General features: G+C 40.5%; 1 long non-coding RNA gene across 1 annotated transcript; it reads left to right on the top strand.

Moving 5' to 3' along the window:
- The first annotated feature begins 19,501 nt into the window (after window positions 1–19,501).
- LOC134291570 (uncharacterized) lies at window positions 19,502–20,330 on the top strand. Its single transcript, XR_009999163.1, has 2 exons — window positions 19,502–20,124; window positions 20,236–20,330. It is a non-coding gene; the product is annotated as an uncharacterized LOC134291570 (long non-coding RNA).
- The last annotated feature ends 3,275 nt before the right edge of the window (window positions 20,331–23,605 follow it).

Raw genomic sequence — 23,605 nt, 5'->3', positions numbered from 1 at the left:
GACCCTGAAGGGCCAAAAGTGTGCTCAGAATTGCGATATTTTCTTTCGTTTCTGAGTTATTGACAAAAACTACCTAAAAATGAACATTTTGACCATTTCTGGAGCTCGATTTGAATAGGTCGTATGTGCTTTTGTCGATATAAAATTCGATCAGTTCATTTTAGTCATTGTAGCAATATGGCAGATATTTTGCAAACTTTTAATGATGAAACAGAAAGCCTGTTTTGTGAGGATTCTACTGTATGTATAAACTTTGCTCAATTTCAACGATTTTCGCTATAATAAGCGAATTCAACTGATCGAATTTTTAATCGACAAAAGCACATACGACCTATTCAAATCGAGCTCCAGATTTTTTGAAATACTTGAGGAAACCTGCCATATTTTGTCCGATAACTCAAAAACGAAATGAGGTATCGCAATTCTGAGCATATTTTTGGCCCTTTAGGGTCCTAAAATCACCGATTCTAGTAGAATAGGATATTATTTTCGTCGAAAAAATTTCATTATTTTTTTGATCCCATACAGTTTTTGAGAACTTTAGGCCCCGAGGGGGACCACTTAGCCTTGAGATAGGGACTTCAAATTTTGGCATGATGATTTTTTAGCTAAAACGATCGTTTTGCAATATTGAACTTTTAACATTTCCAACTTTTGCAAAAATAGGGACGGCCTAGTGTTCGCCCACCATTCCTTCAACATGCCCTGTCCCTGTCCACTGTTTACTTCCGGTCGTGGCTTTTTCTAGACGCTGTGTTTGCAGTTTGAGTGCGGCGAGCTTGTGGTGCATCATTCTCTGCCACACACCGCCAAAGGTCGTCCTTAGCACGTGTCACTCGAAAACTCCGAGTGCCTGGAGGTCCTCTTCAAGCATGGCCAACACTGTGAATGTCGCTTACGTTACATTGCAGAATCACGGCAGTATACCGATAATATAGCGTGTCCCAGAAAGTATGGGCACAACTTTGAACAGCGAAAATACAATCATTTTCTTAACAAACAACAATTTTTATATACGGATTACCCGCCAACTCGAACAAATGTTGGCAGCACCCTCTCAGATTACAACGAAACTTTCTTGGTGTGTAGACCTTGCCCAGATAAGACACTTTGCATACTCATTTTTTAATTTTTTTTCTTGACTGACTTTTTGAAAAGGGCTAAACTTTTTTGATCGTTTTTTTTTCAAATGTGTTTAATAAAAAAATGAACACCTACAAAAAAAAAGTGTTGTATGGGGTATGGGTGGTATAGGTGATTATCACAAAATAAGTCAAATTTTAAGAAAAACATCCAACACTGAAAAAAATCATTTAAAAAAAATTCAAAGTCGATTTAAAAAAAAACATTTTTGATTTCGATGAAATTTTGTCTCAAGATAGGTAACTATGTTCCCTCCCAACCGTCCATACATCACAAGATGAGCACTTTAAAGGAAAAAAATTTCTTGTTCGAATATTTTTTTTTCAGTTTAATTTGTTGTGAACCAGTGAAGGCCATAACAACATTTTGTCTAATTTATTCAGTCATTTGGAAGGGTTTTATATGTCTTAGAGCTAATTTCAAACATGTTCTTTTCTATTTTTTTCCGATCATGGTAAATATTTTTGATTCATCTCCTGAATTAGAACACCTAGTTGCCTTTACTTTGTTACCAGGAATAGGCAAAAAACTATGGAATTTCTGAGTGCCTGGTATTGTTTTGTATCGTTATTATATATTTCTTCGAGATCTTCTGATATTTGAATGTACTGTTCAGTGGATATGTAACATAAATTTAATTTAGTTATATTTTTATCTGTCTGTTCAACAGTAAGAAATCAAAGCTTGTTTTTCTCAGAGATGGCGCCACCACATTAAAAGTAAAATCATTTTTCTTGTATGGACAAATCGTTGGCTTGCACTCGTTCCGCATCGCAGCGATTTGTGCCTTGGGGCAAAAAGTTGCAAATTCGAAACAAAATCATTATCCCTACGCGTTTCTTCTGGATTCATTGCAGTAACAGAGAATTGATTACATCACCATACAAATTTCAAGTTGTTTACTTCTTTTTTTCTAACTGGCATTTTCCACCCGTGTTGCACATGATGTTTCGAGTGGATAGGTGCCAGGCGGCGCCGCTGTATATGTGAAAAACACATGGAACACGAGCGCCGTCTATGATTCCGTAGCGCAAACTTTTCTGCTTGTTTACACTGTTATCACGTTTACCGCATTTATCAGAAAAGCGCCACTACCGGCACTTTAGCATAAGCGCAGCTGCTTACTTCCTACTGCCCAGTTATATAACTCTCATGGGGTTGTTATGGTATTTCCATAATCTCGAGCAAGACTTGCTCTCTTTGCCATTCGCTTGAGAGTACAAAGCATCACATGGACCTCTACTATGGGACGTTGCAAAAAAAATGCCATTCTGCTTTTAATGCATGCTTTGACTGGAATCTACAAATACTAGCAAAGTTCTTATTTTTGATTGTGATGCTGCCCCATCAGACATACAATAAATTTTAGAAAAGTTCGTTCTAAAAAAGTTTCTGAGAAATGATGATTGAGAAACGCTGCTCTAATAGTAAGCGTTCCACCAGCTACCGCCTTAAGTTGTTCACTCTCCCCTGGAGGCTCGGGTCCTGGCTAGTACTTAGACTACCCGTAGAACTCAAGCTCCTGGATGGGGAAGGGGGGCCAACTCAACTAGCTGTTGTTCGGCTCGCCATTTACTCTGTAGTTCAAGTACGATTCGAGAAACCGTGGAAGTAACGGAGTCCCACTCGTCCGCCCCCATACACATCCTTTCAACAATGTTGTCAGGCGTGATATCTCTACCGCATACCTCCTGCATACTCGACCTTTGCTCCACGAAACGTGGATATTCAAAGAGCACATGCTCCGCGGTCTCGTCGCAGTCTGCACACTCCGGACATGCGGGACAGATCCATAAGGCAAATGTAGTCCATACATCGTTTCTTGATTGCACGCTTCTGAGCTGATAAAATAGCAAGTGAGTGTAACTCTTTGCAAGTGAGTGTTCCCATCCTTGATTCACACCATCTATGATCCTGTAGCACAACCTTCCAAGTTCTCAAAATTCAAAACGAGTATTGAGAATGTTTCAATCGTCCGGAAATGTGGAATTGCTTACAGATTTCTAGGCAAATGATCCATAAAACGCTGTATTATCTGGGTCGATTAGGATGTTTATGGAACAGTTTTGCTGGTGTATGGGTATTTCATTATTTTCTGTGGAATTTTAATCTTCCTTTTAAGGAATGTTTTTTATATTCAATGGGAATTATGTGGGTTTAGTAGGTTAGCAAATGAATTATGGGTTACATTTGTTATATTTAGGGAACGTTTTAGCTATTACAGTGGCAGAATGTTCGTAGAAATAGGGTTTCCAATTCAAATCAAGCATTTGAACGATAGAGCCTTCAAGGGGTCTTAACATGGATAAAATATTATCAAGAAAATTCATTTAACTTGACCATTTTTTTATGGATTTCAATAAAAGATCAATGGAACATTTAGCAAAATTTGGGTTACCAATTCGTATAAAATTGTGGGTTTTATTGAAATAAATATTGAACATGTGAAGATATAATTGGAGCAGTATTTGCCAGATTATGGAACATATTTACAATCTTTATGGTATATTTTGTTTATGTTAAGGATTTTCTCTAACAGACGTATATGAACATTCTGCCTGACGTATTGATACATTGCATCTCTGTTATGGAAATTGTTGCTGTGTATATGGTAGCGGAATGTATTATGTATGGGCTTATCATGTTATTGTATGGGAAATCGATTCTTTATAATTGCAAATAACATTATGCTTTTATGGAACATTTTTCATTTCTTGTGGGGCGTTTGATCGATATTATATGGGAAAAAAATGGGCTGCCCATCATTGACCGAGAAGGACTTGACAGGCAACTGGAGGAAGCCGGGGAGCAGAATCTGGGTGAACGAAGAACTAACAACTACGTCAATAAGATTTCAACGAAAACAGGAACTTTCGTTAGAAATTACTTCATGGAATTTATGAACAAAAATAAGCTTTGAATAATTGATTTTTTTTTATTGAATCCAACCATCGAGTTTTATTTAACGAATTCAGGGAAATAAATGAAATTCAACAAATTGTATCGTTTAATTTTCAAACATGTTTACAGCTGTGTCAGTACGCTGGAAATCGGAGACGTGATGACCGTGTAGTATTGTCTGCTCGATGTAATTATTGTGGATCGTTGGGCTGAGGTATCAGCCGGTTCCATTTCCTGCACGGTACCTGCTTCTTCAACATGATGACGGATATTTGGTGTGTCGTAATACTGTGGGACATCAGATCGAAGAGGAGTTCGTAAACCAGTATCAAAACAGCTCATTGGTACGTCGAAATGGCGAGGAGTGCTGAAATGTGCCGTTATTTGCCGAGCTAGAAGCTCTGGAATCATCAAGGTTCTGATTCGGATCGTTTAGCAATCCGTTCTTCTGGTAGACGAATTTTTGCACTAGATTTTGCACCTGCACGCGAAACACCAACTTTTTCTCGGGCTGCATCTTCCGGACATGCGGCAACAAACTTTTGAAAAATGCTTCGTCTTCGTCATCGCCGGAGGTTCCTTTACGTACCTTATTTTCCAGAAGCTTCAATTTCTTCGCCTCGATGTCAATCAGTTGCTGCTGAATACCTCTCTTGTGGGGCCGTCGCTGTGGTCGGTCATCATTTTCATCGGTATGATCAATCTCCGGTGCATCTTGAATTTCAACCACCTCATTTTGCTCCCTTGCTTGCTGGATTGCGCTTTCTTGTGTATCGGAGTTCCTCGAATTGTCAACGTCGTTGGGCTGCAAATTTACGCCAAATTTTCGGGGTCGCATTTGATCCTTCAGGAAAAGCATTGATTCAAAATGCGGCCACGTAGTGTAGGTTTCGAAATTGAGCGGTGCTTCATCGCCGGATCTTCCAACCGGAACCTTTTTTAGCTCTTTTCCGAACAAATTCCGTAGCGATTTCCATTTTTTCTTGGCCTCGTCCGCTGAAAACAAAAAAGTAAAACATTGAATTAATTCAAAGCAAAAAATTGCTAATTGATTCGAAATTACATGTCACGTCGTTGCCCAATTCCGTCGAAATCTGCCGCCACAGTTTTTCCGCGATCACTTTGTTTTTATACAGCTTTATTTGTTGGTCCCATAGCGGTTTTCTCGAAAACACGAGCGAAATCAGAGCTTCCACATCAATAGCCATTTTGATGAAAATCAAACACAAGCGGCAAAAGCGTCCACACGCGCGTGAAAGCACTTGACCGAGTGGTTGGACGCCTGAAAAGACGCTTTGCAACGCGCTCACTATGACAGGTATGTGCGTCTTGTCAAATGTTTTCTAGGTACGCTCAGCAAAACAGCTCACACGCGCACACACACTCTCTCGCACACTCCTCTTTTTACTCTTAACTATAGCATCGCCCTTATTCCTCCCCGATGAGGATGCCTTTAGGTTGATGGTCTTCCATCATCTTCCGTAAATACCGTAAGTTATATTTTGTTACCAATACACTGGAACATCTTTTTATGCACATGGCTGGGGGCGCATACTTACATTAAAAATTTACATAAACTAAAAAAGGCATAAAAAGAGGGGAATTTGTGCAAAACTTGGATTTGGGCTATAATGGGCTATTACTCGCTATAAGGAGGTTTCCAGAAGGTTCCCAGAAAGCCCAGAGGGTTCCAAGGGGCTACAGAGGCGTTTCATAGGGTTGTTGTTTCAGGAGATTTCAAGAGCCTGTCAGGTTATGTTGGCGTTTCCCGTAATCCCATGACGGGGAATTCATGAGCATTTCAATAATATTAAAGGGGTTTCAGACAGGTTTCAAGAGACTTTAAGGGCAATTCAGGGGGTCTTAAGAGTATTACAAGGAGTTTAAAGGGTGTTTCAAGACATTATTCAGAGTCATTTTAGAGATTTTCCGGGGGTTTCAGGGAAAATTGTAAGGGTGCCTCTAGGAATAGTTTAAAGGGCGTTTGATAGCATCTCAGGGGTTTTCAAGGGGATTTAAGGTGCGTTCAGGAGGTTTCTGGAGCGTTCAAAAGATTTTTTGTTTAGTATTATGATGATTTCAAGGGCATTTCGTTGGGATTACGGAGGTTTCAGTGGCGTTTCGAGGCATTTTAGATCAGGGTAGTATAAAGAGGTTTCAAGAAAACCCTTAAATCAAATTGCATTTTAGGGGCGTTTCAAAAGATTTTGTGATGATGACTCTAAAAGTTCTCTGAAACTTCTTGAAATACCTCTGAAATCCCCCTAAAGCCCCTTGGACCCCATGTAACGCACCTGAGACCCTCACAAACCGCCGAAAACACCTTCGTAACGCCTTAATTTGCCATAAATGGCTATGCATTTAATATCAATTTTTGACATATTCCTGCCTTTTGTAGAATACGTTCCCATACTGGTTCATTACACTGTCGAATAATCAGTGAAATGAGCTGCACTGGACGTAATGCCATCCCTGCCTGAGAGTATTTTGGGAGGAATCACAAATGTAAATCCGTGAAGAATCAATTAAAACATCTCTGAAGGAATCTCTAAATTATTCAACGGAAAGAATACCAGAAAGAATTTTGAAAAAAAAAACATATTTATCCACCTAGTGGTGATAGTACCTTCCTCGTCGAACTCATGGTCTTTTCGTCGATGCAATCAATCTTGCCTTAGAGCCAGTGATCAGTCCCAAATCTCTGTGCTTTGGTAACGAACGAGCTGCTCATAACAGCGATCGCAAAAACCGCGATTTGATGAAGCGCATGCATGGAGTTCGGTTCCCTTCTACATTTGACCATATCCGGAGGGACACCGGGAACCGATTCCGGGACACTACTAGTTTTCCCAAGCATGATCTGAGATATTTTTTCTTGGTAACCGTTCATCAGGATACCTTAAAAACCATTTGATGTGTCGAGAATATTTTTTGCCTTTCTCGTGCACCAAGGTGTACCGAAAGGCTATATGTTCACTCCAAAAACGAAAATTTGATAGAGCCTCCGGAGGGGTCAAGTCATACAGGGTGTTAGGTTCCTGAGTGCAAAATTTTTAAAGGGTGATAGAGGACCATAAATAGTGAAAAAAATTGTTCTACGCATATGGTCAAATCTCAACCGTTACGTAGTTATTGAACTCCCCATGTTTTTGACTCTTATTGCCTTAACTGGCTATAACTTTAAAATGGTCAAACTTATCGCACTTTTTTAACCCTTATTCGAAAGATTATTGAATTTTCTATCAAATGACATCTTTGAACCGATCGGTTTAGTTAAATAACTAAGTTTTCTAGATCAAATAGCCTAAAAGTTGTGTGTTTTAATTTGTTTTTGTCAATTATCTTTGAGAAATGCGTAATAATTTAAAATTCTTTCTTTGGCAAAGTTGTGGTCCCTGTTTCACTCTACAATTCGTTCTTTGACATCAAACTTCTATCTCTCATCGTTTTCTTGCAATTTCGATTTAAACGTCGCATTTCAGATCAGAAATTTGCAATCGTCATGGTTAGCACTTATTTGCGCACTGTGCTGCACATTTAAATCAAAATTACAAGAAAACGATAAGAGTTAGAAGTTTGGCGACTAAGAACAAATTGTAGAGTAGAACAGGGGCCACAACTTTGCCAAAGTAAGAATTTTAATTAATTACGCATGTTTTAAAGATAATGGGCATAAACAAATAAAAACACATTATTTTTAGCTATTTTGCTCTAGAAAACTTAGTTATTTAGCTAAACCAATCGGTTCAAAGATGCTATTTGATAGAAAATTCAATAATCTTTCGAATAAGGGTAAAAAAACTGCAATAAGTTTGACCATTTTAAAGTTATAGCCAGTTAAGGTAATAAGAGTCAAAAACATGGGGAGTCCAATAACTACGTAACGGTTGAGATTTGACCATATGCGTAGAACAATTTTTTACACCATTCATGGTCCTCTATCACCCTTTAAAAAGTTTGCACTCATGAACCTAACACCCTGTATATACCAATCGACTCAGCTCGACGAATTGAGGTGATGTCTGTGTGTGTGTATGTATGTGTATGTGTATGTATGTGTGTGTGTGCGTATGTTTGTATGTGTACAAAAAAACTCACATCACTGTTTGGCAGTAAACCTCAACCGATTTTAATAACCGACGGTTCATTCGACGCGGAATCTGGTCCCATTGTTTCCTATTGAAAATGGTTCAGATCGGTCCAGCCGTTCCGGAGTTATGGCCATTTAGGTAGGTGTTCCGGACCGGTACCCCAGGAAGGGGCCAGATATGAAAACGCTACAAACCTATCCATGCGGCACATCAAACTACGGCATTTTCGATAACTTGATGAATGGTAGGCAGAAAAATAGTCTCAGACCATATCTGAACCGGTAGTGTCCCGGAACCGGTTCCAGGTATCCTGCCGGAAGTGGCCAAACATAAAAGTGAACTAAACCCATGCATGCGACATATCAAACCGCGGCTTTTTTGATAACGCGATGAACAGTAAGCAGGAATACTTTCTCAGACCATATCGGAACCGGTAGTGTTCCTGAACCGGTTCCAAATGTCCCGCCGGAGGTGGTCAAGTATAAAAGTTAACCAAACCCATGCATGCGACATATCAAATAATGTCTTTTTTGATATCCTGATGTACAGTAAACAGGACTATATTCTCAGACCATATCTGAACCGGTTGTGTCCCGAAACCGGTTCCGGGTGTCTCATTGGAAGTGGCCAATATAAAATTGAACTAAAACCATGCATGCGACATATCAAACCGCAGCTTTTTCGGTAACCTGATTAACAGTTAGCAAGAAAGCATTGTCAGACCATATCGGAACCGGTTCCAGATGTCCCGCCGGAGGTGCCAAAGTATAAAAGTTAACCAAGCCCATCCATGCGACATATCAATTAGTGGCTTTTTATCCTGATGAACAGTAAGCAGGGAAATATTTTACATATCTGAATCGGTAGTGATGCGGAACCGGTTCCGGGTTTCACGCCGGGAATGGCCAAAAATAAAAGTGAACGAAACCCATGCAAGCGACACATCAAATCACGGATTTTTAGGTATTTTGATTTGGCAAAAAAAAAGTTTCCGGCCATGTTGGGGACAACCGGTAGTGTTCCGCAACGGATTACGATTGCCCCATTGGAAGTCGTCAAATGTAAAGGAGAACCAAACCCATAAACTCGACACATTAAATAACTTTTAGGTAACCTGATGAACGGTTAACATGAAAAAAATATCTTAGACCATACTTTGGGAAACCAATAGTGTGCTGAAACCGGTTCCATGTGCCCCGACGGAAGTGGTCAAATGTAGAACGGAACCAAACGCACACATTAAGTAACGGCTTCTTCGATAACAAGAAGAACGATCAGCAAGAAAATAGTCTCAGGCCACATTTACCGGTAGTGTTCCGGAACCAGATTTGAATACCTCGCTGGAACTGGCGAAATGCACAAATGAACCAAAACCATACATGCATTACATCAATTTGCGACTTTTTAGGAAAACTGATCAACAATTTGCATGAAACTAGTCTAAGACCATATCAGGGACAATCAGTAAGTCGTAAAATGTGAACACGCAAAAACGCCTTCGCTCAAAAATGTGTTCGGCCTGCACATTTTTAGTAAACATCCATGCCGCACATGACTGTGTTGGAGACACACATTTTTTTTTAAATTGCTCGTACGCTCACATGAGCATGTATTTTGCAATAATTTCGACATGGCAACCTCACTGGGTTTATAAACCACCTTCAAATACCGAAAAATATTGATATTTTGCAAAAATGTGAGCGTATGAGCAGTTTTAAAAATGTGTGTTTCCAACACAGTCCCTGTGCGGCATGGGCGTTACTCAAAAATGAGAGCTTTTGTTTTAGAGAGAACCGAAAGTGGTAAAATGTGAAATTCGACAATGAAGAGAAACAAACTCTATTTTAGTTTTGTTTAGATTGTATGATTTGTTTTTGAACACAAATCTGAAGGTGGTACGAATTGATAGCTTGTTCATTTTACGATTGTTGGCTTCCGAGGTTCACTGCGGTTGATCACCAAACGGATCAGGTGTCGGAAAGCAACAAATTTGAACTTTTGGAAGTAGCAGCTGCACGAGGAGCCGCTGTGGGTGTGAGTAACACCACAATATCTGATCATTCGTATTTGCAGTGTATGATACTGTGACATTTGATCATTTTTTAATTCGACAAATGTCGAATGAGCGGGGTACAAATTAAAAAGTGTCGTATTAAAGAGTGACGAATACGCGGGGTTTGACAGTACAGCAGCTTTTGTGATCATTTCTTCTTCTTTATGGCTCGACGTTCGCTTTGGAACTTGGCCTGCTTCTCTTCAACTATGTGTACTTTAGAGCACTTCCACAGTTATTAATTGCCTGCCTGGTTTTCTTTGCCTGCCATTGCATGAATTTGTATATTGTGAGGCAAGTACAATGATACACTATGCCAAGTAAGTCCAGAAAAATTTCCCGACCGGAACGGGAATCGAACCCGCCGTTTCCGGACTGGCGATCCATAGCCTTAACCACTAGGCCAACTGGACTTGTTAGTATCGTGTTGATATTGATCAGCCCCCAGTGTTAGTGAAGGTGCTCAAGCAGTCAACTGAGAAATGTGATATTATTCAGCTCTGCTTATACGTTGAACATAACGTCGGACTATGTGCCATCAATAGGTTTTAAGTCATTTCAATGATGGCTTTGATAAAATGCTTACTTTTTTTTTTTAAATATCAGGATTCAGGAACACTTTGATTTACGTCGACGAAAAGGTCGTGAGAACATATACGACGAGAAAGGCATTATCACCACTAGGTGGATTAATTTGGGTTTTTTTTTTGCTCTCTTTTACATTCGGCCACTTTCAGCAAGACACCTGGAACCGATTCCGGAACACTATCAGTAGTTTCTAATGTGGGCTTAGCTTTTTTTCTTGCTGATTGTACAAGTTATCGAAAAGGCCACGATTTGATGTGTCGCATGCATGAATTAGGCCATTTCCGGCGGGACACCAGGAACCGGTTCCGGGATGCTACCGATTCAGATATGATCTGAGACTATTTTCCTGCTTACCATTCCTCAGGTTATAGAAAAAGCAGCGATTTGATGTGTTGCATGCATGGGTTTGGTTCACTTTTATATTTGACCACTTCCGGTGGGATTGCCGGAACCGGTTCCGGAACACTACCGGATCAGATATGGTCTGATACCATTTTCCTGTTAACCATTCATCAGGTTATAGAAATAGCGGTGATTTGATGTGTCGCATGCATGGGATTGGTTTACTTTTATATTTGGTCAATTTCGGCGGGACACCAGGAACCGGTTCCGCAACACTAGTGGTTCAGATATAGTCTGCGACTATTTTCCTATTTACCGTTCATTAGGTTATAGAAAAAGTTGCGATTTGATGTATTGCATGCATGGGTTTGGTTCACTTTTATATTTGGCCACTTCCGGCGGGAAAGCCGGAACCGGTTCTGGAACACTACCGGTTCAGGTATAGTCTGCGACTATTTTGCTGTTTACTGTTCATCAGATAATCGAAAATGCCATGGTTGGATGGGTCGCATGCATGGGTTTGTTGCAATTTCATATCTGGCCCCTTCCTGGGGTACCAGTCCGGAACACCTAAATGGCCATAACTCCGGAACGGAGCGTTGAAATCGGATGATATTTACTATCCAAAAGTGAGATAACATTTGTGTACACATACACACGCACACACACACACACATATAAACATACACACATAGACATCATCTCAACTCGTCGAGCTGAGTTGAATAGTATATACCCAGTTAACACACGATCGCATATGATGTTGAATAGGATGCTAAAGTGGAGGCGATATGCGTACACTTTACACGCGGTTAAATGGAAGCACGCATATGGCCTCCACTTTAGCATCCTATTCAACATCATTTACGACTTTGTGTTGGCTGGGTAAGGCTTGGCCCTCCGGGGGTTCTATCAAGATTTCATGTTTGGAGTGAACATATAGCCTTTCGGTACACTTGGTGTACGAGGAAGGCAAATACCGTGAGAAATCTAAAACGGAATCCCAGAAAAAAAAAATCAATGAACGAACAAATTATGCAAACCCGGGATAAGAAATTCCGGGAAGAATTTTTGAACTACTTCATAGAGGAACAAATAATGAATCTTGAGAATAGTTCCTAAAGGAATAGGACGCAATCAGTGAAGTACTAGATTGAAAGTAGTGAGCTGGATTTTTGTATGGTGAGATGATCAGTTCTCCATTTCTGCAATGAAATGGTGCAAACAACGTGCGTTATATGGTTTCTTTCCTAAACAGCATTAAGTTTGAACAAAAGTTTGGGTAACTGTGTTGTTGAAGTTGCAAGAAATAAATAATACAACAACACAGTTACCCAAACTTTTGCTCAAATAGCATCAAATTAGTCAAGAAATCATATAACCTAAGCTATTTGTACCATTTCATTACAGAAATGGAGAACTGATCATCACACCATACAAAAATCCAGCTCACTACTTTCAATCTAGTACTTCACTGATTGCTTCCTATAGGGCACGATCGGTGTAGTACTAGATTTGTAGTATTGAGCTGAGTTTTTGTATGGTGTGAAGGTTAATTCTCCGTTTTTGCAAGAAAATCGTGAAAAAAGCGTGGGTATTAGGATTCCTTGTCTAATTTGATACTGTTTGAGCAAAACTTTGGGTAACTGAGTAGTTTAAGTTGTAAGAAATGGAGAAAACAACAACACGGTTACCCATAGTTTTACTCAAACAGCATACAATTAGCCAAGGAATCATAATACCCACGCTTCTTGAATCAATTCATTGCAGAAACGGAGAATTGACCTTCTCACCATACAAAAATTCAGCTCATTACTACAATTCTAGTACTACATCGAACGTGTCCTATTCCGAATGGAATCCTTGAAAAAAGCTCATAAGAAACCTCTGAAGGGATCTCTAATCTAAAAATAATCCCTCAAAGACCCTCAAAAGGAGTCCATTTGAATATCCTAGAGAAAACCCTGAAAAAATCCCAGGAGTGATCTCTGAAAGAAACCACTGAAGGAATATCAAGTGAAATTTTTGAAGAAATCTTCAAAGAAATCTCTGAAACAATCCCAAGAAAATTATTGTTGAAATCTCGGGGAAAATCCTTGGAGGAATCCAGAAAGTGCACAAAAAATGTAATTAAAATTCAGCGACAAATCATGCACATAAAGGGAATGCTAGAGTTAGTGCACTTTTATATGAGATATAATGTAAAATTACATTACCATCGTGTAAATTTCCGCCAACCATTGCGTAAACTATCATGGATTCCAACCGGTTACGCGACTATTAGCGGAAATTTACACGAACGTAACGTAATGTTACATGATATCTCTTGTAAATATGCACTAACTCTAGCATTCCCTTTATGTGCATGATTTTTCGCTGAATTTTACATGAATATTTTTTTCTGTGTAATCTATTAAGACATTTCGAAAGATACCCCTAGGGGAATATATAGGAAGGAAGCCCAAGAGAAGTATCTGAATGAATTCTGGGAGAAAACCTAGGAGGAATTCCGGAAGTGTCCTTGATGCAGCCCTGGGAAAAATCCAGGAAGAAATCTTCAGAGAAATCCTGGGTGAAATCAATGGAGGAATACCGATAGGAATGCGTGATAGAATTTAGGGAAATATCCCTGAAGGTAACCCGAAAGGATCAATGAAGGAGTTCCGGAAGCAATTGCTAACTGAAATTCAGAAAGAGTTCGTGGATAAATCATTGACAGAACTTCCAAAAAATCCATGAAGAAATCTTAGGAGAAGATCCTTCCTAAAGAAAACCCAAGAAAGATCAACGAATAGTTCCTGGATAGAATTCCAGGAAAACCCTACAAAGAAATCAATTAAGAAAGAATAAACTTTTGATAAAATTGATAGGAAATTGCTTGAAAGAATCCCTCTATGAAACCCAGTAAAAATAAATAACGAAATCTCGGGAGGTATCAATGATAAATAATCGGGGTGAAAATCCTTCTTGATGGGCCCTGGAAATATCTCTGATGCAACTCGGGAATAGTTCGTGAAAGAACCCGGAAGGAACCCCGGGAAAAGTCTTCAAAGGATTCCCAGTAGCAATCAGTGAAATAATCACCGGAGGAATCTCCGAAGGAAGCCTAACGGAAGCCCGGGGGAAACCCCAGCATGAATTCTGGAGGAATTCGTAATGCAATCGTGAGAATAATATGTGAAAGAAGCTCGGGAGGAATATTGTAAGAAATTCGCAATGGAATCCCTTGAAGAATAACTGAAGGAATCTCGGGGGTTATCTCTGATGAACTACCGGAAAATATCTCTGAAAGAATCTCGGGTGAAATTCCAGAAAAAAAAATGGACAAATCCATGACAAAGTTCTGAAGGTTAAATACCGGGAATGACCAATGAAAGAATTCCGGAATACATCTCAAAAGAAATCCCGGGAAAAACCCAGTAAAAATCGGTTAGGAAATCCCAGATTCCTCAATCTCTAAAGGAATTCAGCGAGAAATCCTCAATGGGAACTTTATATTTGTTGAAACACATCCCAACCATAGAAAAAATCGAAGTGCCTGTTCAAAGAATTTCTTACTGATAATAACCGGACATTACCGGACTAAGGTCAGATAAACATATTTGCACAAAACACCAAAATTGTATCTGTTTATTGAGCTAAGATGTAGCCAAATCAATTATATGTGCTACAGCACCATCTAGCGAGAAAATTTCCAACTAAAAATCATATGGTTACACGATTCACTTTCGTATGAACTACTCCGACGAAGACACCAACTTGAAATAACTATGATTAAGGTACCAGGAAAACAAATTTACTTTACAATCAATTTAGTCATACATCCCGAGCATATGTAATTTTTGGAGCAAAGTTTGTACCATTTAGAGATCCAATTTTTAAATTGATTTTTCACCATGTTCTAAGTATGGATGTTCTGGACAACTTCTTCGAAGACAGTACGCTGAAATATTGTGTAATTACCGAGATATTCATCTCAAAAGTATACTGTCCTATAAATAGGACGGACGCTGGGCAGATATCCCAGACAACCAATTTGCACGTATAATGAAGTTCATGTTCATGTTATACGTACTTTTATGCGCTACAGTTACATCGCATAAGATGCAACAAAAGTGCCTTATGCGTACAAAAGTGGAGGCGCTATACGTGCATTGACGGAACAATAATAACGCTATATGACTTGCGATGCACCGCGTGCACTATTGCGACGCAATTTAGCATCTTTTGCGATTTATTAATATTAAAAAAAAACAATTCTGTCAGCTCGATATCGAACTAATGACCTCTGGATTGTCGAGCCACACTTCACACACAACTTCAAACGCTACTTATGAAACAAGCTGATAAATTATTAATTATCATGATATTCTTACTCACAAAATGATGACTTTGCAATCATAATTATGGCTGTTCACTTTCTTGTAGCTTTTTGGCACTGCATCTACAGTACAACAGAAGCTCTTTAATTGTTATCACATATAAAATCGCGTAATGCCAACATAAACCCTTCTTGCTTAGCGAGTTTGTATGTACACTTCAACGAGTTTATTTGTACTTTATGCGATTTCATCCATACACCAATGCGAGGTAAACTGACACAACAAGAAAAGTACCAAGCAAAGTCGTACAATTATCGCAGTACGCAATTATGCGAATAGTGACTTAAAATAGTACTTTATACGATGTACAACGCGGTTTCTTATGCGACTCCTGGTTGTCTGGGATGGGTTGAACTTCTGAAATGCGCATCATTCAAATGAGTCAAAAGATTGCCAACTGATTCAAATCATCCTTGAAGGTAACGTTTTGTTATATCTTGAACCGCTAAAATACACTCCACATACCCTTAGATGATGGTCGCGCTGTGTGGGAGAGATGGACGATGCTGCCAGGAACAAGACAGTATTGACAGTATCTGACCGAGAGAGTGTCCTGGTATACAACGATGCGATGTGGAAGAATACCGACGTGCAGAGTTTGGCACACAGCCAAGCAACTGGCGAGTGGTTTCATTATGCTAATCATAATAATGAATTTTGTTTATCTGATTGCTGTTACAAGTGGGTTGTGACAAATTGGTTGTTGCAGAAACCGATTTGTTATCGGAAGACTTACCAGTTGGCTATTTGAAACTGCTTAGTCAGGAATACTAATCTGAAAAATACAGTTGGTATGAACTCACTTTCTTGCGGTCTTGCATACGATTGAATTGATTTTTAGGCGTAGTTGGGCATAAGTGAGCTAGATTACTGCAATAAATCGTAATAATAGATTAAAAGACAACTGAGAAATTGCGGTGGGCGCAACTATATAGGGTAAGTGTACCAATTATTCGCCATAGTTGATTTTCACCCTTCAACGATGTAAATCAACAAGAAAAAAATTGTGAACATCAGATCACGTTCACAAAAGATGGTTGTACTCATTTAAACTTCACATTTTGCTCGAATTATAGTAGAAATAAATCATTTTCCTTTAAATTTTGGCTTCCTTGCACCGGTTTTCGCCATAGTGTACCAGTTATGGCTAATCCCATAAAGAATGAATGCAAATAGTGCGAAAAGGAACCGATGTTAAAAAATGTAACCATAACTGGTACAGGCACCCTAGTTCATTTGAATATTAAATATTAGATTGAATTGAATATTAAATTTTAGATCTTTGGATATGATGCTCCATCACCTAAAGTCATTACTAATGCAAGACCTCTTTGCGTAAAATAAGAAACTCGTTCAACTTTTGATGAATTTGGTACTCTCCATCACGACACCCACCGAATATTTACATTTGAAATCCAACTAAAATGGAATACGAGAACAGCGCAATCTGCGCCGAAATACAAAGATTCCGTTTGATCGTGGAGCACAAACCCAATCTATTTATTTTATTCAAATGAACCCAACCATGCTGGGCCACCGACCGCGACCGTGGCGAACATGGCTGCGGCGGCAGCAGGAACACCAAAGGTAACAAGCTGGGTGCCATCCAAATTTTTACTTTATTCGTTCATGCTCCGTCCCCCCTCTTGCCGCACAGAATTGGATCGAATTCCATTGTGTAGGAGTCTCATCAGCACCAGCAGTTGCGACGCGAAAACATTCGGTCGGCACACCTCAAAAGTAGAGTTCAAATAATCTGAAAACTTTTCACCAAAGTATAATGGAATTTCTGACCGCGTGTGTTCGTGGTGCGGTTGTGCCGCGTGGATCACATTTGAAGTGTTTATTCTGATTAAAATGGTTTCGCAGTGGTTTCAGCCACACGGGGTACAATTTCAAACTCGAATTTGAATTGTTGGATGAATAAGGTTAGCAAACGATTGATCAAGAATAGAAAAAAGGGTCAACATTCTGTTTTTTTTTTATGCTGGTATATGTATTCTGCGAAGCAAACAACTGACCAGATTTTGTAAAAATCGATTTCGGATGTTCGCCTCGACTCGTCGCATACCTAATTGGTTTTGGGCTATATTATCAAAATTGCTTTACCTTTTCAAGACCCTAGTGTATTCAATTTGCGGGATTTAATATAGCTTTTTAAGTTTGGGTCTCCAAACAAAAATTGGTGTTTGTAAATAGTCATAATTTTAAATTTGGTGAAACTTTTTTTTATATTTTTTAACGTTACTAATTTAGTAGAGAATCTACGAGTTTTGAAACTTGAGTAATGTACGTGGAACGGATTGATGCTTATAATAACAAATCCATTAAAATGGCTTCAAACGAGCTAAGTCCAATTACACAGCCATACAAAATGCGCACCAACAAAGTTGATTCAATGGAAGTCATTCCGGGGCACATACTCTTCGTTATTAAAAATGAAAACCAATTCAAGTCACCACAAACGCAACCCACTTAGCAAATAAGGATGGCAAAATATTTATGTCTCCCAATCCGCTTATAAAATTCTTCCATTAATTGAGCGATACGGCAGCTTGACTCTCCTCGCTCGCTCTCGTTCCATTGCATGAGGTCTTTATTTTCGAACCGCAGCGCAGCAGTGCAGTGCTCCAAGACCATCAGTGCAGAAATTTATGGCACGACATGACTGCGACCAACTGCGCGTGAAAAAGCACCCTGCGTAAATCATAACGAACCATAAGTAGGGGGACGCATGTCCACCGCACTAAACCAAAACTAGACACGGCAATCACTCACAGGTTTCGGTTTGCCTTTGACTGTGTGTTGTGTTTGTGTACCTACCTATCTCAAACCGCAAATCGTTTCGCTGCCCTGGCATAGATTCCTTATTTGAACGCGCGAAAGTTGGACCTAATTAATTGACTTGGCGTTGCAGTCAAATGTGCATCGAGGGAATGGGGTTTCCTTATTTGTTGGATTTCGATTAATCAGTGTAGTACACTCGTTGCACAATTATGGGTCACTCAAGGAACAATAATTTCATAATATGAATTGATTTACATACAAAAATAACACTTTCATTATTTTTATTTTATATTCTCTTCATTGAAACTCTTTTTTGTTTTATATAAAAATTTGCTTGTAAAATTCACTTTAGACGGTGAAAATTACTAAAATGATGATGAATAATGAAAACCACAATAATGGGCCAAAATTGGCTGTGTAACAAATATGGGTCAATTTGTTGCCTATTATGGGTCACTCAAGATGAATCGGCTAAACAATAATGTTTTGTCTATTTTTTTCACTGATTGATCACTTATTCTCGATAGATCAACTAAAGTAGAATCTGAAACTGGTCTCAAACCTCTTAACGAAGCGTGTTTTAACGATTTGGAATCATTTTTTTCAAAATTAGGACAAAATCTTCAACACAACCGCCGATAAACGCCTAAAAGTATGCAATGCCCATGTACGCAGAACTGTCAATATTATGCTGCACAAAAAGTGACCCATAATTGTGTGATTTTCGGTGTTCCTTAGCACAATAATGAATCACTTACATTTTGCCAGAAATAAGCTTTAATTGGCTGCAGTCGCATGAATTTCTAGATTTAGAACGTTAATTATACCTTTGTTCTGGTGACGATACCATTTTGCACTTGAAAATTACTGAAGCTCGCTTTTAGAGAGCTTACGAAGGCAGCGCACGCACTTTCCGATATTCACAATCGAAGCGTTTCTTTGACATATGGTTTTGCGCCGCACAAAAAAATATCGAAAATATGTATGTTTTGACGTAGAGTCCGTGTACGATACGTATAATGACACAAAACAGATCAACTTATGAACGAAAAATGATAATGGCTAACAAAAGCTTGCCATTAATTAGTATTTATCTATTAAACTGAAAAGTGACTAATAATTGTGTGTGACCCATAATTGTGCAATGAGTGTACCACTTTTTCAACGGATTGTAATCGCGAATTGAAAGGCTGATGATGAGAGCATGAGAGCATGAGAGCATAGATGACCGTACTATTCGTAGTTGCTACTCCGTGATTGACCAGAACAATCGAAGTTGCACAAGGAACCAACAGACGGAGCTTGGGAGTAGCTTACCGTCCTCAATGTGCATCTTCGAGAATTCCAAACTTTATTAGGTCAATAACGGCGCCGGCCACGTCCTTACGGTCATCGAGGAAGGAAAGGAATGTTATTATGACGTGCGTTGCTTACTAAAGACCGAGATCACCTCTGCGTCTCCACGTCTGTCATGGGAAGGACTTTTTGTTAGTGGGGAGGGGAAAGGGCGCATGATATGAGTTCACTTTGGTAAGTGGAGTGATTCATGCAACCCTATTAATATCAAACCACTTATTTTCATTTGGACTAAAACAAAACATATGCCGACATCGAAGATGACGAACCATTCAGATAGTTTTCGAAGTGCGAAAATTAACGAAAGAGAAAATAAAGTGATTTGAACCAACGTGGCTTTGGAACTTGGGCCGACACTTGACGTGACGAACATTTCAATGTCTGTTGACTAAAATCGCAAAAAATGTTGATGTTGCATTTATCGTATCATAAATCGCCCCGTACGAAGATGAGCAGTCAAATAGACGACGACGACGACGACGTGCACGCGGACGATCCGAATGAAAACGCGGCCTGTACACTTTGCCACCAAAAACTCACTAAATCACCCCGTACGAAGATGAGCAGTCAAATAGACGACGACGACGACGAGGACCGAATGAAAACGCGGCCTGTACACTTTGCCACCAAAAACTCACTAAATCGCCCCGTACGAAGATGAGCAGTCAAATAGACGACGACGACGACCGAATGAAAACGCGGCCTGTACACTTTTCAAAGCCAGCGCGCGATGCTTTGCTGCTGCCGAACTACCGCACACTACTGACTGCTTGGCGTCCCGTCGTCGGAGCCCGCAGAGAAAAGAGAAAAAATCGCAAAAATCTAGCAAAACCAGCGCGCGATGCTTTGCTGCTGCCGAACTAGAACTACCGCACACTACTGACTGCTTGGCGTCCCGTCGTCGGAACTCGCAGAGAAAAGAGAAAAAATCGCAAAATCTAGCAAAGCCAGCGCGCGATGCTTTGCTGCTGCCGAACTAGAACTACCGCACACTACTGACTGCTTGGCGTCCCGTCGTCGGAGCCCCGCAGAGAAAAGAGAAAAAATCGCAAAAATCTAGCAAAGCCAGCGCGCGATGCTTTGCTGCTGCCGAACTACCGCACACTACTGACTGCTTGGCGTCCCGTCGTCGGAGCCCGCAGAGAAAAGAGAAAAAATCGCAAAAATCTAGCAAAACCAGCGCGCGATGCTTTGCTGCTGCCGAACTAGAACTACCGCACACTACTGACTGCTTGGCGTCCCGTCGTCGGAGCCCCGCAGAGAAAAGAGAAAAAATCGCAAAAATCTAGCAAAGCCAGCGCGCGATGCTTTGCTGCTGCCGAACTAGAACTACCGCACACTACTGACTGCTTGGCGTCCCGTCGTCGGAACTCGCAGAGAAAAGAGAAAAAATCGCAAAATCTAGCAAAGCCAGCGCGCGATGCTTTGCTGCTGCCGAACTAGAACTACCGCACACTACTGACTGCTTGGCGTCCCGTCGTCGGAGCCCGCAGAGAAAAGAGAAAAAATCGCAAAAATCTAGCAAAGCCAGCGCGCGATGCTTTGCTGCTGCCGAACTAGAACTACCGCACACTACTGACTGCTTGGCGTCCCGTCGTCGGAGCCCCGCAGAGAAAAGAGAAAAAATCGCAAAAATCTAGCAAAGCCAGCGCGCGATGCTTTGCTGCTGCCGAACTACCGCACACTACTCCGCGAATTGAAAGGCTGATGATGGTAGATGAAGTACTGAGTGTCTACGTATACTTGACTCACGTATATGGAAATCGCAAAGCACCTGACAGATATGTGCAAGACGACGGCTTTTCGGAAATTACACACTGAGTGTATTTGAGTTTTGATCCTGTTACGGTCACAGGACTTCAAAAATTACTTTCGGGAATGACAAGACTTCCGCTTGGATATATTCGAAAACAATCAATTACCGCCGTGCGGGGCTTCTTTTTACAATTTTTCATGGTTTTTCAAATTTATGACATTATAACTCCCAGAGTAGTGAATGGATCTCCACAATTTTTACACATATTAATCGTGAGTATGTATGTAGGATGTATGTAAAATTCGAACTAAATCCATCAATGAACAAAAAAGTTGTCCATGCACCAATCGGATACATCTAATATAGCACCATATGAGATGGGGGATACTTTGGGCATTTCAACTATTACAAAACTGCATTTAAAATTCTGATGTTATTTAGAAAACCACTTTGTACCTATACTGTAGCATACTACATCAAACATAATTTCAATAAATAAATGTGTTTAGATGGTTCTGTGCTACCTTAGGTATTATGAAAAGCGTGATATTGTGAGATATACAGCCTTAAGCCTTTAAGAGTTAAAAGCTTAAAAGGATTCGAGAACTCCCTGGAGTTCAGGCCATCTGATCTACAAGTGGGATCAGTGATCTATTGGAGCATTATGAATGAAGTTTATGCTTACACAGTCTCATGTAACTGTGTGTTTTCAGGAGCTGAGTTCGTTGTCAGTTTAATGAACTTCAAGAACTTCCTTGAGTATAGGTCATTAGATCTGCCAACGTAGTTGGTTGTCTCTTAAAGCATTATGACAAAGGTTCATACTCACACAGTCTCAGGTAGATATGACTGGTGAGTTTGATGATTATTAAATAAATTAAAGGGGCGGATCTCTACTCTGCGTAGGGTCCGCAGATCGTCCTCCACTTGGTCGACCCACCTAGCTCGCTGCGCTCCACGTCTTCTTGTACCGGTCGGATGACTCTCGACATCCTGATGACGTGACCCGCCCACCGTAGCCTCCCGATTTTCGCGGTACAGATGATGGTTGGTTCTCTCAGCAGCTGATGCAGCTCGTGGTTCATTTGCCTTCTCCAAGTCCCGTCTTCCATCTGCACTCCGCCGTAGATGGTACGCAACACCTTCCGTTCGAAAACTCCAAGGGCGCGTTGGTCCTCTGCACGTAGGGTCCATGTTTCGTGCCCATAGAGGACGACCGGTCTAATCAGCGTTTTGTAGATGGTTAACTTCGTGTTTCGGCAAAATTTATTCGACGGTAGAGTTCTGCGGAGTCCAAAGTAAGCACGATTTCCTGCCACAATGCGCCTCTGAATTTCTCTGCTGGTGTCGTTGTCAGCGGTCACCAGTGAGCCCAAGTACACGTATTCTTCAACCGCCTCGATTTCATCACCGTCGATATAAATTCGGGGTGGCGGGCGCGCTGATTCCTCCCTGGAGCCCTTTGCCATCATGTACATTGTCTTCGACACATTAATGACTAATCCGATTCGTCTGGCTTCACTCTTTAGTCGGATGTACGTTTCCGCCATCGTCTCAAATTTACGAGCAATAATATCAATATCATCAGCAAAACCAAGCAGCTGAACGAACTTCGTGAAAATCGTTCCACTCGTGTTTATCCCCGCTCTCCTAAAAGCAATGTTGACAAACAAGCACGATAGACCATCACCTTGCCGTAACCCTCTGCGAGATTTGAAGGGACTCGAGAGTGTCCCTGATACTCGAACTACGCACATCACGCGATCCATCGCCACCTTGATCAATCGTATCAGTTTATCCGGGAATCCGTATTCATGCATAATCTGCCATAGCTGTTCTCGATCGATTGTATCATACGCCGATTTGAAATCGATGAACAAGTGATGTGTGGTCACGTTGTATTCGCGGCATTTCTGCAACACCTGGCGGATGGCGAACATCTGGTCCGTTGTAGCGCGTTCACCCATAAATCCAGCCTGATATTGCCCCACGAACTCTCTTGCAATCGGTGATAGACGGCCAACAACCATCTCCTCAATCTCTTGGAGGTCAGGGGCCGGAAGTCTTTCGTCCTGTGCACATACTCCTAGATCTGTACCACGCCACCTTCGATACTTGCAACGTCGCCATTGAGGTGCTCATCGTAATGCTGCCGCCACCTCTCGACCAACTCACGCTCGTGAGAATATTCCCGTGATTATCTCGG

This window comes from Aedes albopictus, chromosome 3 (genome assembly GCF_035046485.1).
Source record: "Aedes albopictus strain Foshan chromosome 3, AalbF5, whole genome shotgun sequence".
Taxonomy (NCBI): domain Eukaryota; kingdom Metazoa; phylum Arthropoda; class Insecta; order Diptera; family Culicidae; genus Aedes; species Aedes albopictus.
This window is presented reverse-complemented; position numbering and strand designations above follow the sequence as displayed.